The sequence below is a fragment of the Macaca mulatta genome, chromosome X (assembly GCF_049350105.2).
Source record: "Macaca mulatta isolate MMU2019108-1 chromosome X, T2T-MMU8v2.0, whole genome shotgun sequence".
Taxonomy (NCBI): Eukaryota; Metazoa; Chordata; class Mammalia; order Primates; family Cercopithecidae; genus Macaca; species Macaca mulatta.
The window spans coordinates 80581979-80600200 of record NC_133426.1 but is presented as its reverse complement, the minus strand read 5'-3'; the positions used below and the strand labels follow the sequence as shown (position 1 = coordinate 80600200).

General features: G+C 38.5%; 1 pseudogene across 9 annotated transcripts in view; it reads right to left on the bottom strand.

The window, feature by feature from the left end:
- The window catches only part of LOC144338753 (MICOS complex subunit MIC27 pseudogene), an 86504-nt pseudogene that overhangs the window by 27963 nt on the left and 40319 nt on the right, over positions 1–18222 (bottom strand). For 2 of the 9 annotated variants that reach the window (XR_013413118.1, XR_013413117.1), the window contains 2 exons: positions 8717–8833; positions 5042–5128 (listed from right to left, as the gene is read on the bottom strand). The exons of 6 other annotated variants lie outside the window; for them this stretch is intronic. The product of XR_013413118.1 is annotated as an MICOS complex subunit MIC27 pseudogene, transcript variant X6 (transcript). Of the gene's footprint in view, positions 1–5041; positions 5129–8716; positions 8871–18222 lie in introns of all 9 variants that reach the window. One more of the 9 variants, XR_013413116.1, reaches the window with a different exon arrangement.

The following is an 18222-nucleotide window of genomic DNA, read 5'->3' as shown; positions in this document are numbered from 1 at the left end:
ATCTCTAATATTTTTGTAGTTATAATTTTAATAGAATTACCTTTTAGTCTTCCTACTAAAAATGAGTTTACATACCACAATCACAGTATTATTCTATATTTGTGTACCTCCTCTTTCTATGAGTTGTAAACATTCAGATGTTTTCTTTTTGCTGATTAATGTCTTTATTCAGACTGAATTACTCTTTCTAGCATTTCATGTAAGACAGGCCTGATGTTGACAAAAATTCCTCAGCTGTTGTGTGTCTGGTGTTTATTTTTCAAGTTTGAAGAATATTTTGCTGGATTTCATATCCTGATTTGGCAGGTTATTTCCTTCAGCACTAAATATGTCATCATACTCCCTCCTAGCCTGTAAACTCTTCACTATCGGATGTATCAGAGCTCCTTTATACATTATTTGCTTCTGTTTTCTTGCAGCTTTTAGGACCATTTAAATTTTTCTCTACCTCTGAACATTTGATTGTTACATTCCTTGACATGGCCTTATTTTGGTTGAATCTGCTTTTGTTTTTTACTGTCTTCTACCTGGGTAATAACATCTAGATATACACATACATAGCTCACTGCAACCTCTGCCTCCCGGGTTCAAGAAATTCTCGTGCCTCAGCCTCCCAAGTAGCTGGGACTACAGGCATGAGCCACCACACCCAGCTAACTTTTGTATTTTTAGTAGAGATGGGGTTTCACCATGTTGGGCAGGCTCATCTCGAACTCCCGACCTCAGGTGATCCACCCACCTCGGCCTCCCAAAGTGCTGGGATTATAGGCGTGAGCCACCATGCCCGGCCTATTTCTCTAAACTTTCAACTCCAAACTCTCCCTCTTAAACAATGATAACTCTGAGATTTGTGCTTTCAAGATTATTTTCTTCACCTTGTAGGCATGCTTCATACTTTTTTGTTCTTTTTGCTTCTTTCTGCACTCACTGTGCATTTTCATATAGCCTGTCTTTAATAATATTGATTCTTGTTCTGCTGTATCAGTTTTGCTGTTGAGACCTTCTGGTGCATTTGTCCAGTCAATCATTATTTCTCAGTTCCAGTATTTCAGTTTGGTTACCTATTGTTTCAGTATTCATTACATTTCTTTAATAAATTCCTGAATTGCTTTTCTGCATTATCATGGTGTTTGCTATTTTCCCAAAACGTTTCTCCTGAATTCTTACCCTGACATCACACACATCAGCATCTCATTGCGGTCGGTCAGTGGCTACTTCGTTTGTATATGTGAGATCATAGTTCTTAGCTATTTTGAGTTTCCTGTATGAGACAACATAACTACATCACTCCAAAACTAGATCCCATAGTCCTTTTGGAGATGCCACGTCTCCTGGATGGTCTTATGCTTGTGGAATTTCTCCAGTGTCCAGGCATTTAAGAGTGAGGTATTTATTCCAATCTTTGCAGACTGCTACTTCGTAGCTGCCCTTCTTCACAGGGCGTCCCCAAAATTAAATGTGATTGTGGTGTTTTATCTAAGAATGTGGTCACTGCAACCATTTCATCACTAGAGGGCGCCCTAGGACCAGGAACACAGTCAGGCTTAAAGCCTCCCACATACACAGCCTCGGTGGACCTGGGGAATACAAGGGTAGAACTGCCTGGGTTACTAGGCAAATTATCTCACTATTTCGTTCCCCCAACAGGAATAAGCCTCTGTGTACTCAGTTGACAAGAGTTGAGGAAGGGTTACTAAAGTCCCCTACTATTACTGTATTGCAGTTTCTGTCGCTTTAGGTCGCTTACACTTTGCTTTATATATTTTGGTGTTCTGCTGCAGGATGTATATTTACGATTTTTATACCCTCTTCCTGAACTGACCCTTCGTAAGTATTTACTACATAATACTTTGTCTCTATTCACACCTTTTCACTTAATACATATTAAGTGAAAATTTTCTCCTATCTGATACAAATACAGATGCTATTTATTGATTTCCATTTGAAACCTTTTTGCATCCCTTCACTTTTAGTCAATGTATATATAAATTAATTTTTTACATACACCATATAATTGGGACTAATTATCATTATTATTATTTTGAGACAGAATTTCGCTCATTGCCCATGCTGAAGTGCAGTGGCCTGATCTCCGCTCACTGCAACCTCCACCACCCAGGTTCAAGCGATTCTCCCGTCTCAATCTCCCAAGTAGCTGGGATTACATGCGCATGCCACCAAGTCCGACTAATTTTTTTGTATTTTTATTAGAGAGGCGGTTTCATCACATTGCTCAGGCTAGTCTCTAACTCCTGACCTCAGGTGATCCGCCTGCCTTGGCCTCCCAAAGTGCTGGGATTACAGGCGTAAGCCACTGCGCCCAGCCGATTTTTAAAATATCCACTGAGTCACTCTTTTTTCTTTTTTTGGGGATCCTAGAGCAATATTATTATTGATAGGTAAGAAATCACTACTGACATTTTGATTTGTACTTTTTTGTCGTTTTGCAAATTATTTTTCTTCCTTCTCCCATTGTGGTTAAGTGACTTTATTTGGTAGTATCTCATAGATAAAAGTATATTTAAACAGATAATAATTTTCATCATAAGGAATATAAACAGCCAATCAATTTTATACTTCAATTCCCCCACATTTTGACTTTCTCATGTCTATTTTTATATTGGCTATATTTTATGATGCTGCTGTACTTACTTTTCATAGACTTGCATCTTACTCCTTGTATTATGGATATGAGGCTTAAGTAAAAGAGTATTAATTTATTCTGAATTTGCCTATCTTTTTGCATTGGCCACTGAGGTCTGTAATGTCAAACTTTCTCTTTGGACATTAGCACATTTTTCTTCAGGATAAAGAAGTTAGATTTTTTTTTTTTTTGAGACGGAGTCTTGCTCTGTTGCCCAGGCTGGAGTGCAGTGGTCGGATCTCAGATCACTGCAAGCTCCGCCTCCCGGGTTTACGCCATTCTCCTGCCTCAGCCTCCCGAGTAGCTGGGACTACAGGCGCCCGCCCCCTCGGCTGGCTAGTTTTTTGTATTTTTTAGTAGAGACGGGGTTTCACCGTGTTAGCCATGATGGTCTGGATCTCCTGACCTCGTGATCCACACGTCTCACCCTCCCAAAGTGCTGGGATTACCGGCTTGAGCCACCGCGCCCGGAGAGAACTTAGCATATCTTGAATGACAGTCTAGTGATGAATTCTCACCATGTTCTCTTTTCTTTCTGTAAACGATGTTCTCTCAGTCTTTCAAAGAAATCTTCTGTGGTTATAGTATTGTTGGTTTTTTCCTTTAGCATTTTATGTCACTTCACTCCCTCCTGGTATGTACAATTTCTGATCAGAGGTCTGTTAACAATTGGAAGTATATAATGTTATTTGCTTTCCTCTTGCTGTTTTCAGTGTCCCTTCTCTTTGTAGTATGTTTTTGAGATTATATATATACGTTGGGGGATTCTTATTTAAACAATCTATTTGGTCTTTAACATTGTTGTACCTGAATAGTAGTACTTTCCTCTACATTTGGAATGTATTCTGTTATTTCATTGAATAAGCTTTACTGTCCTGGAAATTCCAAAACTACCACTTGACCAACAATGATTATTTAATTTGCTGCTTGGACGTTATTCTCTATATCCTGTAGATATTCTCTAGACCTTTTCGCTGTATTTTTTTAATCTCTACAGATTCTCCAATACCCTATCTTTAAGATCACTATTTTTTTATGCTTGATCCATTCTGCTATTGACAACCTCTAATAATTATTTCAGTTGAAACAATTATTTCTCACTTGCAATACTTGGTATATTTTATTATTTCACTCTCTTCATCAAGTTTCTAATAAATTCTTGGATTTCTTTTCTGCATTATCTTGGGTTTTGCTACATTTCCTTAAAATTGCATTTATGAATTCTCGATTCGAGAGTTCAAACATTACCATCTCATTAGGGTTGGCAACTGGCTCCATGCTTTCTCTGTTCAGGGTAGTTATGGTTATTGGCTTGCTGCTGTTTCTTGTAGATGTATGCCTATAGTTTGACATTGAACAATTATATATTTATTGCAGTCTCAGCTCTCTAGCTTCTTTTGGTCTTCCTAGAGTATGTTTTCTTAGATATTACTTGTAGTTCTCTGTCAAGACTACTTAATCTGTGAGTGCTGCCTGTTTTAGATTTGACTCAGTTCTCACAAACATTTGGAGCATTGCCCATCCCATATAGGGATCCCAAAGTCAATCCTCTGGCCGTGCAGGAAGGTTGCATAGGCATTTGTGCAAAGAACTATGAACTCTGCCTAATACATTATAGTGCTGCTGAACAGCCACTCTGACTTGGCAACTACGTTGTTTGACGTAAAGATAATTATTTTTCAGGCTGGAGTAGTGAATCTCAACTGGCCCAATTGTCTTTCACTGCCATCATGGGATTTTCTTTCTACAGGCACACACAATACTTCCCATGTGTTAAGCTACAAATAGCTTTTCAACAAGAGAAATCAAGATGGTGAAGAAGCTGTCTGTGTGCCAAAATCTCACATTTATCCCATGTTGAATTGGTGAATGTCGATAAAATTTTCTGCACATTATGGCAGATACATAGGAGTCTCATAAATACAGAAGAAGCCTTTTATCATCTGCTCCAAGTTTTTCACTTCTCTGTAGTCTAAGGAAATGTCTCAGCCTCAGATTTCAGTTCTGGGATATAACTTGTGATAATATTGGTGCTGGATATATTACTGAAGTTCTACGGGGGTGAGTAAAACCAGAGTGTTTTTACTCTGAGATTTTGGTGACCCATTATGTTCTTGATGTCACACCTTATATATATTTATATCACATATGGCTAAACGAATTGTTGTAATTAATAGTTCTGTAGATGGACATCATGGCAGGTGCCCATAATACCATCGAATCAGAAGGCTGAGGAAGGAAAACTGCTTAAGCCCAGAAGTTTCAGACCAGTCTGAGCAACATAGCAACAGCCATCTCATTAAAAAAGTTTTGTATTAACGTTAACAATAAAGATACACGTTATTTGTACACCACCATTACAGTATGTCAGTACTGTGAATTTGAGTTTTTACTTACCTTTTACCAGCGAGTTTTATACATTCATGTTTTTGTGTTATGCATGAGCTGCTTCTTTCAATTTGAAGAATTCCCTATAACATTTCACTCGTTTTAATGAATAATGAGAGAAAAAAGGTGAAGTCTTCAATATTTCTGGATCCGTTAATATTTTCAGTTTATTTTCCAGATATATTAAAATTCTGTATAGTTTCATCCAAATATTGGAATTTAGGAATCATTCCAGATAATTTTCCCTGTCCTTTATTTCTCTGTTCCACCCTTCCTTTGCTAAGTGTTCACATTATCATTTTTCTATCTCTTGCTTATAAGTTGTTACCCTCCTGTATTATATTAAAACCATTTTTCTAGGTGCTTTACATATTTCCATATTATGTTAAAATAAAAATTCACAAAATGCTGCAAATACAGTACAGTTTACACATACCACTCACCCAATTCTCCCCAATGGTGATATTTTCCATTAACATTGTACAATATCACAACCAGCACACTGACACTGGTGAAATGTGCATGTTTACATGACATTTTATCACATGTATACATTGTTGTAACCACTGCATGAATCAGAATGCAGAATTAATCCATCATTAAAAACGTACCCCCTTCCACTAGTCTTATAATCACATACGACCCTAACTTCCACCATCCCTAACAGATGACTATGAACAGTGTTCTCTAAACTATTTAATTTCATCACATTAAGATACATAAAAATAAGCATTATATTACAACATGAAATGGGTTTTTCCTTCAGAATTGAGAATCATCTAAGAATTATTTGTATAGTAATAGTTTATTCGTTTTAATTTTTGAATTGTATCACACAATATGGAAGTAACAGACTTCTTTAACTGTTTACCTGGTGAATAACATGTGAGTTGTTTCCAGGTTCTATTACAAATAAAATTTCTGTGAAGTCAAGTGCAGGTTTGGTCTACACATAAATTTTCAGTTCTATGAAATAGCCCATGAGAGTAATTGCTAAGCCTAACTGTATGTGTGTGTTTAGTTTTAAAAGAAATTGCCAAATTATTTTCCAGTGTGGTGTGGTATACAGTTTTATATTCCCATCAGGAATAAAGATTCAATTTTTTCTGCATGCTTCTCAGCCTTTGGAATCATGATGTTTTAACTATTTCAGCTACTGAAATAAATCTGCTGTAAGCCAGGTGTGGTGGCTCACACAAGTAATTCCAGCACTTTGGGAGGCTGAAGAAGGTGGATCACCCGAGGTCAGGAGCTCGAGACCAGTTTAGCCAACATGGAGAAACCCCTCTCTATAAAAATACAAAAAAAAAATTAGCTGGGTGTGGTGGCGGGTGCCTGTAATCCCAGCTACTAGGGAGGCTGAGGCAGGAAAATCACTGGAACCTGGGAGGTGGAGGTTGCAGTGAGCCGAGATCACACCACTGCACTCCAGCCTGTGTGACAGAGGCAGACTGCGCCTCAAAAAAAAAAAAAAAAAAAAAACTTCCTTAATGTCTCATCATAGTATTAATTTCCATCATGTCCTTATTGACATTTCCATATCTTCAGGATAAAGTTCTTTCATGACTTTTGCTCATTTTCTAATTTAAAGCTTTGGATTTTTAATATTGTCATTTGAGAATTATGTAAATATTCTAGCCATAAGTCCAAAGTTGGATATGAGATTTGAAAACAAAGGGCCAGGCACAGTGGCTCACACCTATAATCCCAGTACTTTGGGAGGCCGAGGCGAGTGGATCACCTGAGGTCGGAAGTTCGAGACCAGCCTGACCCACTTGGAGAAACCCCGTCTCTACTAAAAATAACAAAAAAATTAGGCGAGCCGTGGTGGCACGTGCCTGTAATCCCATCTACTGGGGAGGCTGAGGCAGGAGAATCACTTAAACAAGGGAGGCAGATGTTGCGGTGAACCAAGATCGTGGTGAACCAAGATTGCGCCATTGTACTCCAGCCTGGGAAACAAGAGCGAAACTGTATCAAAAAAAATAAAAATAAAACATCTTCCATGAATATAGTATTTTCATACTATTTATGGGTATTATGCAAACTAAAAGCATTAAACTTTGATGTCCTTCCCTTTTTCAATTTATTTCCATTAATGAACTATCCTTCTGATGCTGAAATCTTTTTTTTTTTTTTTTTTTGAGATGGAGCCTAGTTCTGTTGCCCAAGCTGGAGTGCAGTGGTGCAATCTTCACTCACTGCAACCTCCGCCTCCCGGGTTCAAGCAGTTCTCCTGCCTCAGCCTACAGGGATTGGGATTACAGGCATGCACCACCACGTCCAGCTAATTTTTTTGTATTTTTAGTAGAGACGGGGTTTCGCCATATTGGCCAGGCTGGTATCGAACTCCCGACCTTATGTTCCGCCTGCCTCGGCCTCCCAAAGTACTGGGATTACAGGTGTGAGCCACCGCACCTAGCGATGCTTAAGTCTTCTAATCCACAAATATGAGATGTCTTTCCACATACTTAGATATTCCTCAATTCCTCTGACAACTATTTTGTGGTATTCACAGTTCATGCTGAATTTCACTTTATCCCAGACTATTCTGCCTTAATAATATTGTAAATAAAAATGTTTCAATGATTTCACTTTTGACTTCTTTAATAATTATAGAAATACAACTAATTTTTGGATTGTAATCTTAAATCACAAAAACTTGCTGAGGTGATGTTATTGGAATCCAAATTTATTGGATCCACTGGGGTTGTGTATGTACAAAATCATGTCATCTGCAAAAGGTTTTGCTGCTTCCTATTTAAAAATTTTTCCTTCTTTCCATATGCAATGCAATTAATGTCACAGAACCTCCAGTACACTGTAGAACAGAACTGGCAAGACTGTTTTATCCTGTCCTTGCTCCTCATCTTACAGAGAAAGCATTCTTTAAATATTAAGTGTAACATTAGTTTTGAGGGGTTTTTTTTTTTCTTTTCTTTTCTTTTCTTTTTAGAGACAACAGGGTCTCACTCTGTTGCTCAGTCAGGAGTAAAGTGGCATGATCATAGCTCATTGTAACCACGAACCTCAGCTTCCCAAGTAGCTAGGCCTACAGGCATGTGTCACCACATCTGGATTTTTTTATTTTTATATTTTAAGATACAGAGTATCCTTACATTGCCTAGGCTGATCTCAGACTTCTGGCCTCAAGTAATCCTCCTGCTTTGGCTTCCCCAAGTGCTGGGATTAAAGCCATGGCACCAAGTTCTAGGTGTCAGTTCTTAAAATATGCCCTTTACTAGGTTGTGGTTTACTTCTTAGTTTACCAAATACTTTTCCACAATCTATTTTTTTTTTCTTTCACTTTTTTTTTTTTTTAAACATAGTCTTGCTGTGTCAGCCAGGCTGTAGTGCAGTGGCACAATCTCCGCTCACTGCAACCTCCACCTCCTGGGTTCAAGTGATTCTACTGCCTCAGCCTCCCGAGTAGCTGGAATTACAGGCGCCTGCCACCATGACCACGTAATTTTTGTATTTTTAGTAGAGATGGGGTTTCACCACGTTGGTCAGGCTGGTCTCGAACTCCTGACCTCAAGTGATCTGCCCACCTCAGCCTCCCAAAGTGCTAGGATTACAGGCGTGAGTCACTGTGCCCAGCCCATGGCTATTATTATAAAGTCAAAAACAAACAAACAAAAAAAACAGATTCTGGTGAGGTTACAGAGAAAAAGGAACACTTACACACTGTTGGTGGGAGTGTTAGGATTACAGCATGAGCCTCTACTCCCAGCCATCCACAATCTATTGAGATGACCACGTTGTTTTCTTCCTTCAGTCTGTTGCACTAATCATTTCCAGCTGATGAAATAATGTTGCATTCCAGGGATACATTGTACTGGGTACTGGTGTACATTCCTATTTATATGTTACTGTATTTGGTTTGCCAAAATTTACTAGAAAATTTTGCAGATCCACTCATAAGCGATATTATCACTGTTTTCCCTGCATATGATATGTTTCACTTTGGTATCTAGATAACAATACCATCATCGAACCAGTAAAAAATATTACATGCTCTTCCAAGTTTTTAAAACGTTTTTATCGAATTGGTAATTTTCATGTGTTTGGTAAAATATACAAAAGAATTCATCTGAACTGGGGAATTTACGTGTGTGTCGGAGCAGGGGTGAGAACTTTTAAATTACCAATTTATTGTCTTCACTTTGTTCTTGAACTAGTTGTGGTAGTCAGTGTCTTTCTAGGAATTTGTCTATTTCCAGAAAGATACTTGTTAAAATATTAATCCCTTGTATGAATTAAGGTCATTAGGAACATCACTTTTTACATTTCTCATTTTTGTAAGACTTTATTTTATAAATAAGTCAACGCAATGTACTTTTCCTAATATTTTCACCTTCCCAAATAATCAAATGTTAGCTGTGTTTCTCAATTATTTTTAATTCTCTATTGACACACTAAACTTTATTTCCTTTCTGCTTTAATTTGCTCTTTTTTTACTCTATTTTCTAAAGTTGGAAAGTTAGGTTAGAATTTGAAGTACTTCTCATTACAATGTTCATAGCTATTAATTTCACTGTAAGCACTGCTTTACACATCTCACAGAATTTGATATGTTGTTTCTGTTTTCATTCACCTCAAAGCATTTTCTGATTTCCTTATAAATTCTCCTGTGACTTGCTGGTTATATCACTTTTTTTTTTTTTTTTTTTTTTTTGGGGGGACAGAGTCTTCCTGTCACCCAGGCTGGAGTGCAGTGGTGCGATCTCACCTCACTGCCACTCGCCTCCTATGCTCAAGTGATTCTCATGCCTCAGCCACCGGAGTAGCTGGGACTACATGCACACACCACCATGCCTTGCTAATTTTCTGTATTTTTAGTAGAGACAGGGTTTCACCATGTTGGCCAGGCTGGTCTTAAACTCCTAACTTCAAGTGATCCACCCTCCTTGGCCTCCCAAAGTGCTGGGATTACAGGTGTGAGCCACCACACTAAGCATAACACTTTTTAAATTTGCACAAGTATGTACAGTTCCTATCTCTGTGTTATTTCTAATTTCATTAAACTGTAGCCATTCTAAAAGGTGTAAGGTAATATCTTGCAGTTTTGATTTGCAACTCACTAATGATTAGAGATGTTGAGCATTTTTTTCACGTATCAATCGGCCACTCATGTCTTCCTCTGAAAAATACAAGTTGAGGTCCTTTTCTAAAGATAGTTGGTTTCTTGCTATTGAGCTTGGGTTTCTTACATATATTGGATATTAGTCCCTTATCAGACATATGATTTGAAAATGGTTTCTCAAAACCCGTGTCTTCACTCTGTTAACTGTACCCTTTGCAGTGCAGATGCTTTTTAGTTTGATGCAACTCAAGTTGTCTGGCTGTTTTTGCTACCCATGCTTTTAAGGATGTATCCAAGAAATCATTGCCCAGAACATCATCACAGAGCTTTTCCCCTATATTTTCTACTAGTAGTTTTACAGTTTCAAAGGCAACATTTCAGGCTTTAATCCATTTTGATTTTTCCATATGCTATGAGAAAAGGGTCCAATTTCAAACATATATACAGATATCTCAAAACAATTATCTATCTATCTATCTATCTATCTATCTATCTATCTATCTATCTATCCTCTCCCCATTCTTTGTGCCACTTTTGTCAAAAATCAATGGTATGAAAATGCATGAGTTATGTCTGGGCTATGCTGTTCCACTAGTCAGTGAATCTGTTTTTATATGCTGGTACCATAGTTTTTTTGATGATAATGGATTACAAAATCAGGTAGAGTGATGCCTCCAGCTGTGTCCTTGTTGCTCAAGATTACTTTGATTATTTAATGTCTTTTGTAGTTCCATACAAGTTTTAGAATTTTTTAGTATTTCTGTAAAAAAATAAAAAAGAGACATTGAAATACTGATTACACAGAATCTGTATGTTTCTTTTGGCAGTACGAAAATTATAACAATATAAATTTCCCAATCCATGTACAAAGAAAAATTTCTATTTTTGTAATCTTCAGTTCGTTTCATCAATGTTTTCAGTATACAGATCTTTAACATACTTGGTTAAATTCATTCATAAGTTTGTTTACCTAGTAAATAGTGTAAATGTCATTAGCTTCTTGATTACTTTTTTGAAATAGTCTGTTCTTAGTGTAAGGAAATGCTACAGACTTAATTGTCGATTTTGTACATGGTACTTTATGGAATTCATTTTATTAGTTCTATAGTTTTTTTTTTTTTTTTTAAATGGAGTCTTTAACATTTTCTAGCTGTAAGATAATCAGGATCGACAAGTTTTTTTCTTCTTTTCCTACTTAGAGGTCTTTTATTTCTCTTGCCTAAACGCTCTTGCTATGACTTCCAGTACAACACTGAATAGAAGGAAAAAAACTGGCATCCATGTCTTTCTTGTTCCTGATCTTAGAGAAAAAGCCTTCAACTCTTCAGTGTTGAGATTTCAGCTCTGGGCCTGTCATATATGGCCTTTAATGTGTTGAGACATCTTCCTTTTATACCTAACTTGTTCAGGTTTTATTATGCAAAGATGTTAAGTATTGGGCCAGGCACAGTGGCTCACGCCTGTAATCCCAGCACTTTGGGAGGTCGAGGAGGGCGAATCACCTGAGGTTAGGGGTTCAAGATCAGCCTAGCCAACAGGGTGAAACCCTGTCTCAACTAAAAATACAAAAGTTAGCTGGGCATGGTGGCAGGTGCCTGTATAATCCCAGCTGCTGGGGAGGCTGAGGCAGGAGAACCCGGGAGGCAGAAGTTGCAGTGAGCCAAGATAGTGCCACTGCACTCCAGCATGGGTGGCAGAGCAAGACTCTGTCTCCAAAAAAAATTTTTTTTAAGTTGTTAAATATTGTCAATTCTTTTTCTGGAAGTATTGAGACATGTAGTTTTTGATGTTCATTGTAATGTGATATATCAAATTTATTGATGTATGTATGTTTAACCATCCTTAAATGCAAAAGGTTATCTCCCCACATGATCATAGGAAAATGATATTTTAAATTTGTTGCTGAATTCAGTTTGCTGGTATTTTGTTGGGGGTTTCTGCATCTATGTTCATCAGGGATATTGGCCTGTAATTTGTATTCTTTTAGTATCTTCATCTGACTTTGGTATCAGGTTAACACTGGCCTCATAAAGTGTGACTGGAACTTATTCCCTCCTCTTCAACTTTTATAAAGAGTATGAAAAGGATTGGTATTAGCTTTTCTTTAACTCTTTTCCCATTTAGGAAAAAAAAAAGGGCAGCTCGCTGCCAGTGCTTACTTAATTTTACATAAACATGCTCTTTGAGGCTGAGGCAAATCTGGCTGTTTTTCAATGTGAAAATAAAATGCAAAAACTATTCTTGGAGTTATTTCTAAACAGAACTAACATCAGAAATCATCTGAATTGTCTATTTCTGAAGAAAATCAATGCATCTTTGGACAACAACTGTTGAAGAATGATGTTAACATCATACACAGGAATACTACGTTTTCTAGAATTTGACATTTTCAGTGATTGAGAATTACTATACTTTGTAAATGGAAACACCACTACTAAAAACAGAATGCTATAAATAGAAAGATGTGTTTTGCTTCCAAAGTCAATATACTAGAGCAATACGAAAATAATGAAAGCAAGATATTTCGTAGCGAAGTTATCTCAGGGTAAATGCTGCAGCCACAAGGGCCGCCAGCGGGTTTGCGGCAAACAGGAAAAGGGTTAAAGTCTAGTAGAATTCAGAAGGGAATCTGTAAGTTCCTGGTTTTCTTTTATGAGAAACTTTTTTTTTTTTTTTTTTTTTTTTTTGAGACCGAGTCTGGCTCTGTCGCCCAGGCTGGAGTGCAGTGGCCGGATCTCAGCTCACTGCAAGCTCCGTCTCCCGGGTTTACGCCATTCTCCTGCCTCAGCCTCCCGAGTAGCTGGTACTACAGGCGCCCGCCACCTCGACCGGCTAGTTTTTTGTATTTTTTTGAGTAGAGACGGGGTTTCACCGTGTTAGCCAGGATGGTCTCGATCTCCTGACCTCGTGATCCGCCCGTCTCGGCCTCCCAAAGTGCTGGGATTACAGGCTTGAGCCACCGCGCCCGGCCTATGAGAAACTTTTAATTATTGATTCAGCCTTCTTACTCACTATTGGACAATCTTTTTATTTTTTTACTTTATTGTTTATTGCTTAATTTTATTTTTTAGTTTATCAAAATATTCCCTCAGTTTTGTTGGTATTTTCTATTATTTTTCTAGTCTCACTTATTTATACTATAATCTTTGTTAAGTTCTTCTTTTAGTTCTCTTAGGTATACCACTAAATTGTTTGAACTATTTCTTCTTTGTACTTGTAGACATTTATTGCAAAAACTTCCCTCTTAGAATTGCTTTTCTTGCATATGATAATTTTTGGTATTTTGTGTTTCCATTTTTGTTTTTCTGAAAATAACTTTTAATTTCTTTCTTGAACCACTGATTGATCACGTTATTTAATTTCCATGTGCTTGTGAATATTCTAAAATTCTTCCTATAATTGATTTCTAGTTTCATACCATTATGTTCAGAAAAGATATTCAATATGACTTCAATCTTTTAAAATTTCTTAAGACTTGTTTTGTGACCTAACATGTGATTTACCCTGGAGAATATTCTGTGTGCGCTTTTGAAAAATGTGTATTCCATTGCTGTTGAACGGAAGACTGCATAAACGTCTTTTAGGTCCATATGGGCAACTTTGGTTTTCAATTGTGGCTTAAGTCTGATGTCTCCTTATTGATGTTCTGTCTGAATGATCTCACCATTGCTTAAAGAGGTGTGCTGAAGTCCCCTCAATTATAGTATTACATTTTATATTTTCCTTCAAAGCTTTTAATATTGGCTTTATGTATTTAGGTACTGTAATGTTGAGTGCATATACATTTATGACTTTTATATCCCATGAACAGACCACTTTATCATTACATAATGACCCTGTCTCTGCTTAAAATTTTTTACTTTAATTCTATTTCATCTGATGTAAATATTAAGATATCTGCCTCTGCTCTCTGTTGGTTTCCATTTACATGGCATATCTTTGTCCATTCTTTCACTTTCAATTTATATATGTCCTTAAAAATGAACTGTCTTGTAGGCAACATATAGATGGGACTTTTCAAAATCCATTCGTCCACTTTATTTACTTTGATTAGAGAATTTAATCTATTTACATTCAAAGCACTTAGGTAAAGAATTTCTGCTGTCATTTTGCAATTTGTTTTCTGGTTGATTACAAATTATTTGCTTTTCTCTTCCTCTCTTGCTGTTTTTTTATGTGATTCAATGTTTTTCTGAAGTGGTATGCTTTCAACCCTTTCTTTTTGTATTTTGCATATCTACTAAGGGTTTTTTGCAAACGTTGTGGTTACCATGAACCTTACACAAAGTCTCTTACACTTATGAGACTATTTTAAATTAATAAAACTAAAATTAGATCAATTACTCAAATGCTATGCTTTTACTTCCAACCCCACATTGTGTTCCTGATAACACGATTTATATCATTTTATAATTTGTATAATTTAATAAATAATTGTTGCTACAAGTTTTGTCTTTTAACTTTTATGATAAATACATAATTTGTTTTCACAACACCATTACAGTATTAGCATATTCTCAATTTGACTGTGTACTTTTTTTGTTTTGTTTTGTTTTGAGACGGAGTCTCGCTCTGTCAGCCAGGCTGGAGTGCAGTGGTGCCATCTCGGCTCACTGCAACCTCCGCCTCCCAGGTTCAAGCGATTCTCCTGCCTCGGCCTCCAGAGTAGCTGGGATTACAGGCGCATACCACCACACCTGACTAATTTTTGTATTTTTAGTAAAGACGATGTTGTGCTATGTTGGCCAGGCTGGTCTCGAACTCCTGACCTCAGGTGATGTGCCTGCCTCGGCCTCCCAAACTGCTAGGATTACAGGCGTGAGCCACCACACCCAGCCAACTAGGTACTTACTTTTATCAGTGAGTTTTATACTCATGTTTTCATGTTTCTAATTAGCACTCTTTTACTACAGTTTGAAGGACTCCCTTTGGCGATTCTTCCCATACAGGTCTAGTGGTGGTAAATTTCCATATCTTTTGTTTGAAACTTTATATTTCTCCTTAATTTTTGAAACACAGGATAGCTGGAAATAGTATTCCTGGATGGCAGTGTTTTCCTTTCAGCTTTTTCTATATATCATGACTGCCTTCTGGCGTGAAAGTTTTCTAGTGAAGTCTGCTGATAGTCTTCTGTGGATCATTTTGTATGTAAGAAGAGACTATTCCCTTGCTGCTTTGAAGATTCTTTGTCTTTTACCTTTGACTATTTAATTACAATATGTTTTGGTGTGGGTCTCCTTGGATTCATCCTACCTGATGTTTGAAATTCCTGGATCTAAATTTCTATTTCCTTACCCAGAATTATGAGGTTTTCTGACATTATTTCTTCAAATATGTTTTCTGTCCTTTTCCCTCTATCTTCTCCATCTGGTAATGTATAAATTATTCCCCTCTGAGGATGTCTCAAAAGTCTCTTAAACTATCTTCAATCTTTTTTCTTTTTTCTCCTCAGATTACATGATTTCCAAAGGCCTATCTACAAGCTTGATAGTGCTTTCTTCTGCTTCATCTATTCTGCTGTTGGACACTTATCTGTTAAATTTTTAAGTCCAGTTATTGTGTTCTTCAACTTTATACTTTTTGATATCTTTTATTTATGAAAATTCAGTTTGTTCATGCATTGCTCCCATGACCTAAGTGAGCCTCTTCATGGTTGCTCTTTTTAATTTCCTGTCAGGTTAATCACATATCTTCATTTCATTAGGGTTGGTTTCTGAACACTTAACTTCTTTTATTTAGAATCTGTTTCCCTGTTTCATTTTTCTTGACTCAATGTGTTGATTTCTGTGAATCAGATAAGATAACCTCCTCTGCCAGTCTTGTTAAACTGGCCTTGGGTAGGAGGTATTTCCCCCCAAATAACCCAGTGAAAGATCTAGTACTGGCCTTCAGAGGTGAGGATGAACTAAGTCATAATTTTGCCTTGAGACAGGTACTGGTCCCTCAGAATGCTGCTGGAAGGGTTAGTGTTATATGCGTGTTCCAGTTTCTTCTTTCCTTTGAAGAAACTGAGAGATAAAGTTTACATCATACTGATTTTGCACCACACCAAGTAGAGAATTTGTGGTAGATGCCTGTAATCTCTTTGAGACTACTCAATGTGAAACTGAGGAGATAACTTCTGAATGTTTCCAAGTTTGAAAATGACCTATTCTCACCAGGCGCGGTGGCTCATGCCTGTAATCTCAGCACTTTGGGAGGCTGGGGCAGGTGGATCACCTGAGGTCGGGAGTTCGATACCAGCCTGACCAACATGGAGAAACCCCGTCTCTAGTAAAAATACAAAATGGTGGTGCATGCCTGTAATCCCAGCTATTCAGGAGGCTGAGGCAGGAGAATCGCTTGAATCCGGGAGGCAGAGGTTGCAGTGAGCTGAGACTGTGCCATTGCACTCCAGCCTGGGCAACAAGAGTGAAACTCCGTCAAAAAGAAAAGGAGGCTGGGTGCGGTGGCTCACGCCTGTAATCCCAGCACTTTGGGAGGCCGAGGCGGGCGGATCACAAGGTCAGGAGATTGAGACCATGGTGAAACCCCGTCTCTACTAAAAATAGAAAAAAAAAAAATTAGCCGGGCGCAGTGGCCGGCGCCTGTAGTCCCAGCTACTCGGGAGGCTGAGGCAGGAGAATGGCGTGAACCCGGGAGGCGGAGCTTGCAGTGAGCCAAGATTGCGTCACTGCACTCCAGCCTGGGCGACAGAGCCAGACTCCGTCTCAAAAAAAAAAAAAAAAGAAAAAAAAGAAAAGGAAAAAGGAAAGGAAGAGGGGAGGGGAAGGGAAGGGAGGGGGGAAGGGAGGGGAGGGGGAGGGGAGGGGGAAGGGAGGGGGGAAGGGGAGGGGGAAGGGAGGGGGGAAGGGAGGGGGGAAGGGGAGGGGGAAGGGAGGGGGGAAGGGAGGGGGAAGGGAGGGGGGAAGGGAGGGGGAGGGGAGGGGGAGGGGAGGGGGAGGGGGAGGGGAGGGAAGAGGACTATCTATTCTCAGTGGTACAGGAGACTCAGGAATGAAGAGCTCTTTCAACTCCCAGAGCTGGGTGATACAGGAGTTGAATGAGAGATGTAAAATATCACCTTGAATAAGAGATGTAAAATATGGCGCAGTCAGTTATGTGTACAAATTACTCCCAGGGAAAGTCTGCAGAAACGAATTTATCACCAGAGCAAGCCAGGTAGGGAAGCATGGGAAGTACCCAATCTCACAATCAGGCACAGTGAAGTCACATAACCTCCCGCCAGTAAGGATTTGGAAGCCTGGACTTATTGCTGGAGCAATCTGAAGAATAAATTGCAAAGAACATTCGTCTCCCTTTAAGGCTTCTTGAAGTCTCACAAACTCACTCCACACAGAATCTCCAGGCCAATATATTGTTGGAACAAAACTGGTACATAAAAAGGCAGGTGAAGTAAAATTCCTCGCATATGGGATAAAAGAGGTTTGTCTCCCAGTCTCCTTCCAGGGAGAGACTGCAAGGTTATACATATCTGGAGAAAGCTGGGAAGAAGGCATGGTGAGTTTTGACCCTTCCATTTTTGCTCATTGAGGCCTCAAATCTCTTTCAAGGGAAACTAAAGACCAGGATTAATCACTAGAGCAATCCAGGGAAGATGTAGGGAGTGTCATCCCTCCCATTAATGCTTGAGGAGGTTTATTCTTCATTTCCTACACGAGCTCCTAGGTGCAGGCATGATAGCAGACACAAAAACAAGAAGCTGCTAGAAATGTGCAGCCAGACTGTTTCCAGTGAGAAGCTAGAGAGTATGCTGATCCCAGGAGATACAGCTGTTGGCAGTGCTCCTGCAGTTCAACCCCCCACCCATTCTACTGTTCTTCAAGGAAATACTCTAGTGCCAAGTCCTTGTGCTCCTCATATAACGTGATTTAAGGGCCAAGCCCTCTGGTAGAGAATGTAAGAACTGGGACACTGTATGTGTGCTATCAACCCATCACTCCTCAGGAAGAGGGTGGGAGTTAAGGATTCTTTCCAAATTGTACAGCCTGTGCTTAAGGTGAGGTTTAACCATGAGTATACCTCAGTTTATCCTTCACATTTTGTTGTAGATATTTTCTCAATCATCCAGTGTGTGAGCATCTTTCAATTACATTTTGGCTTT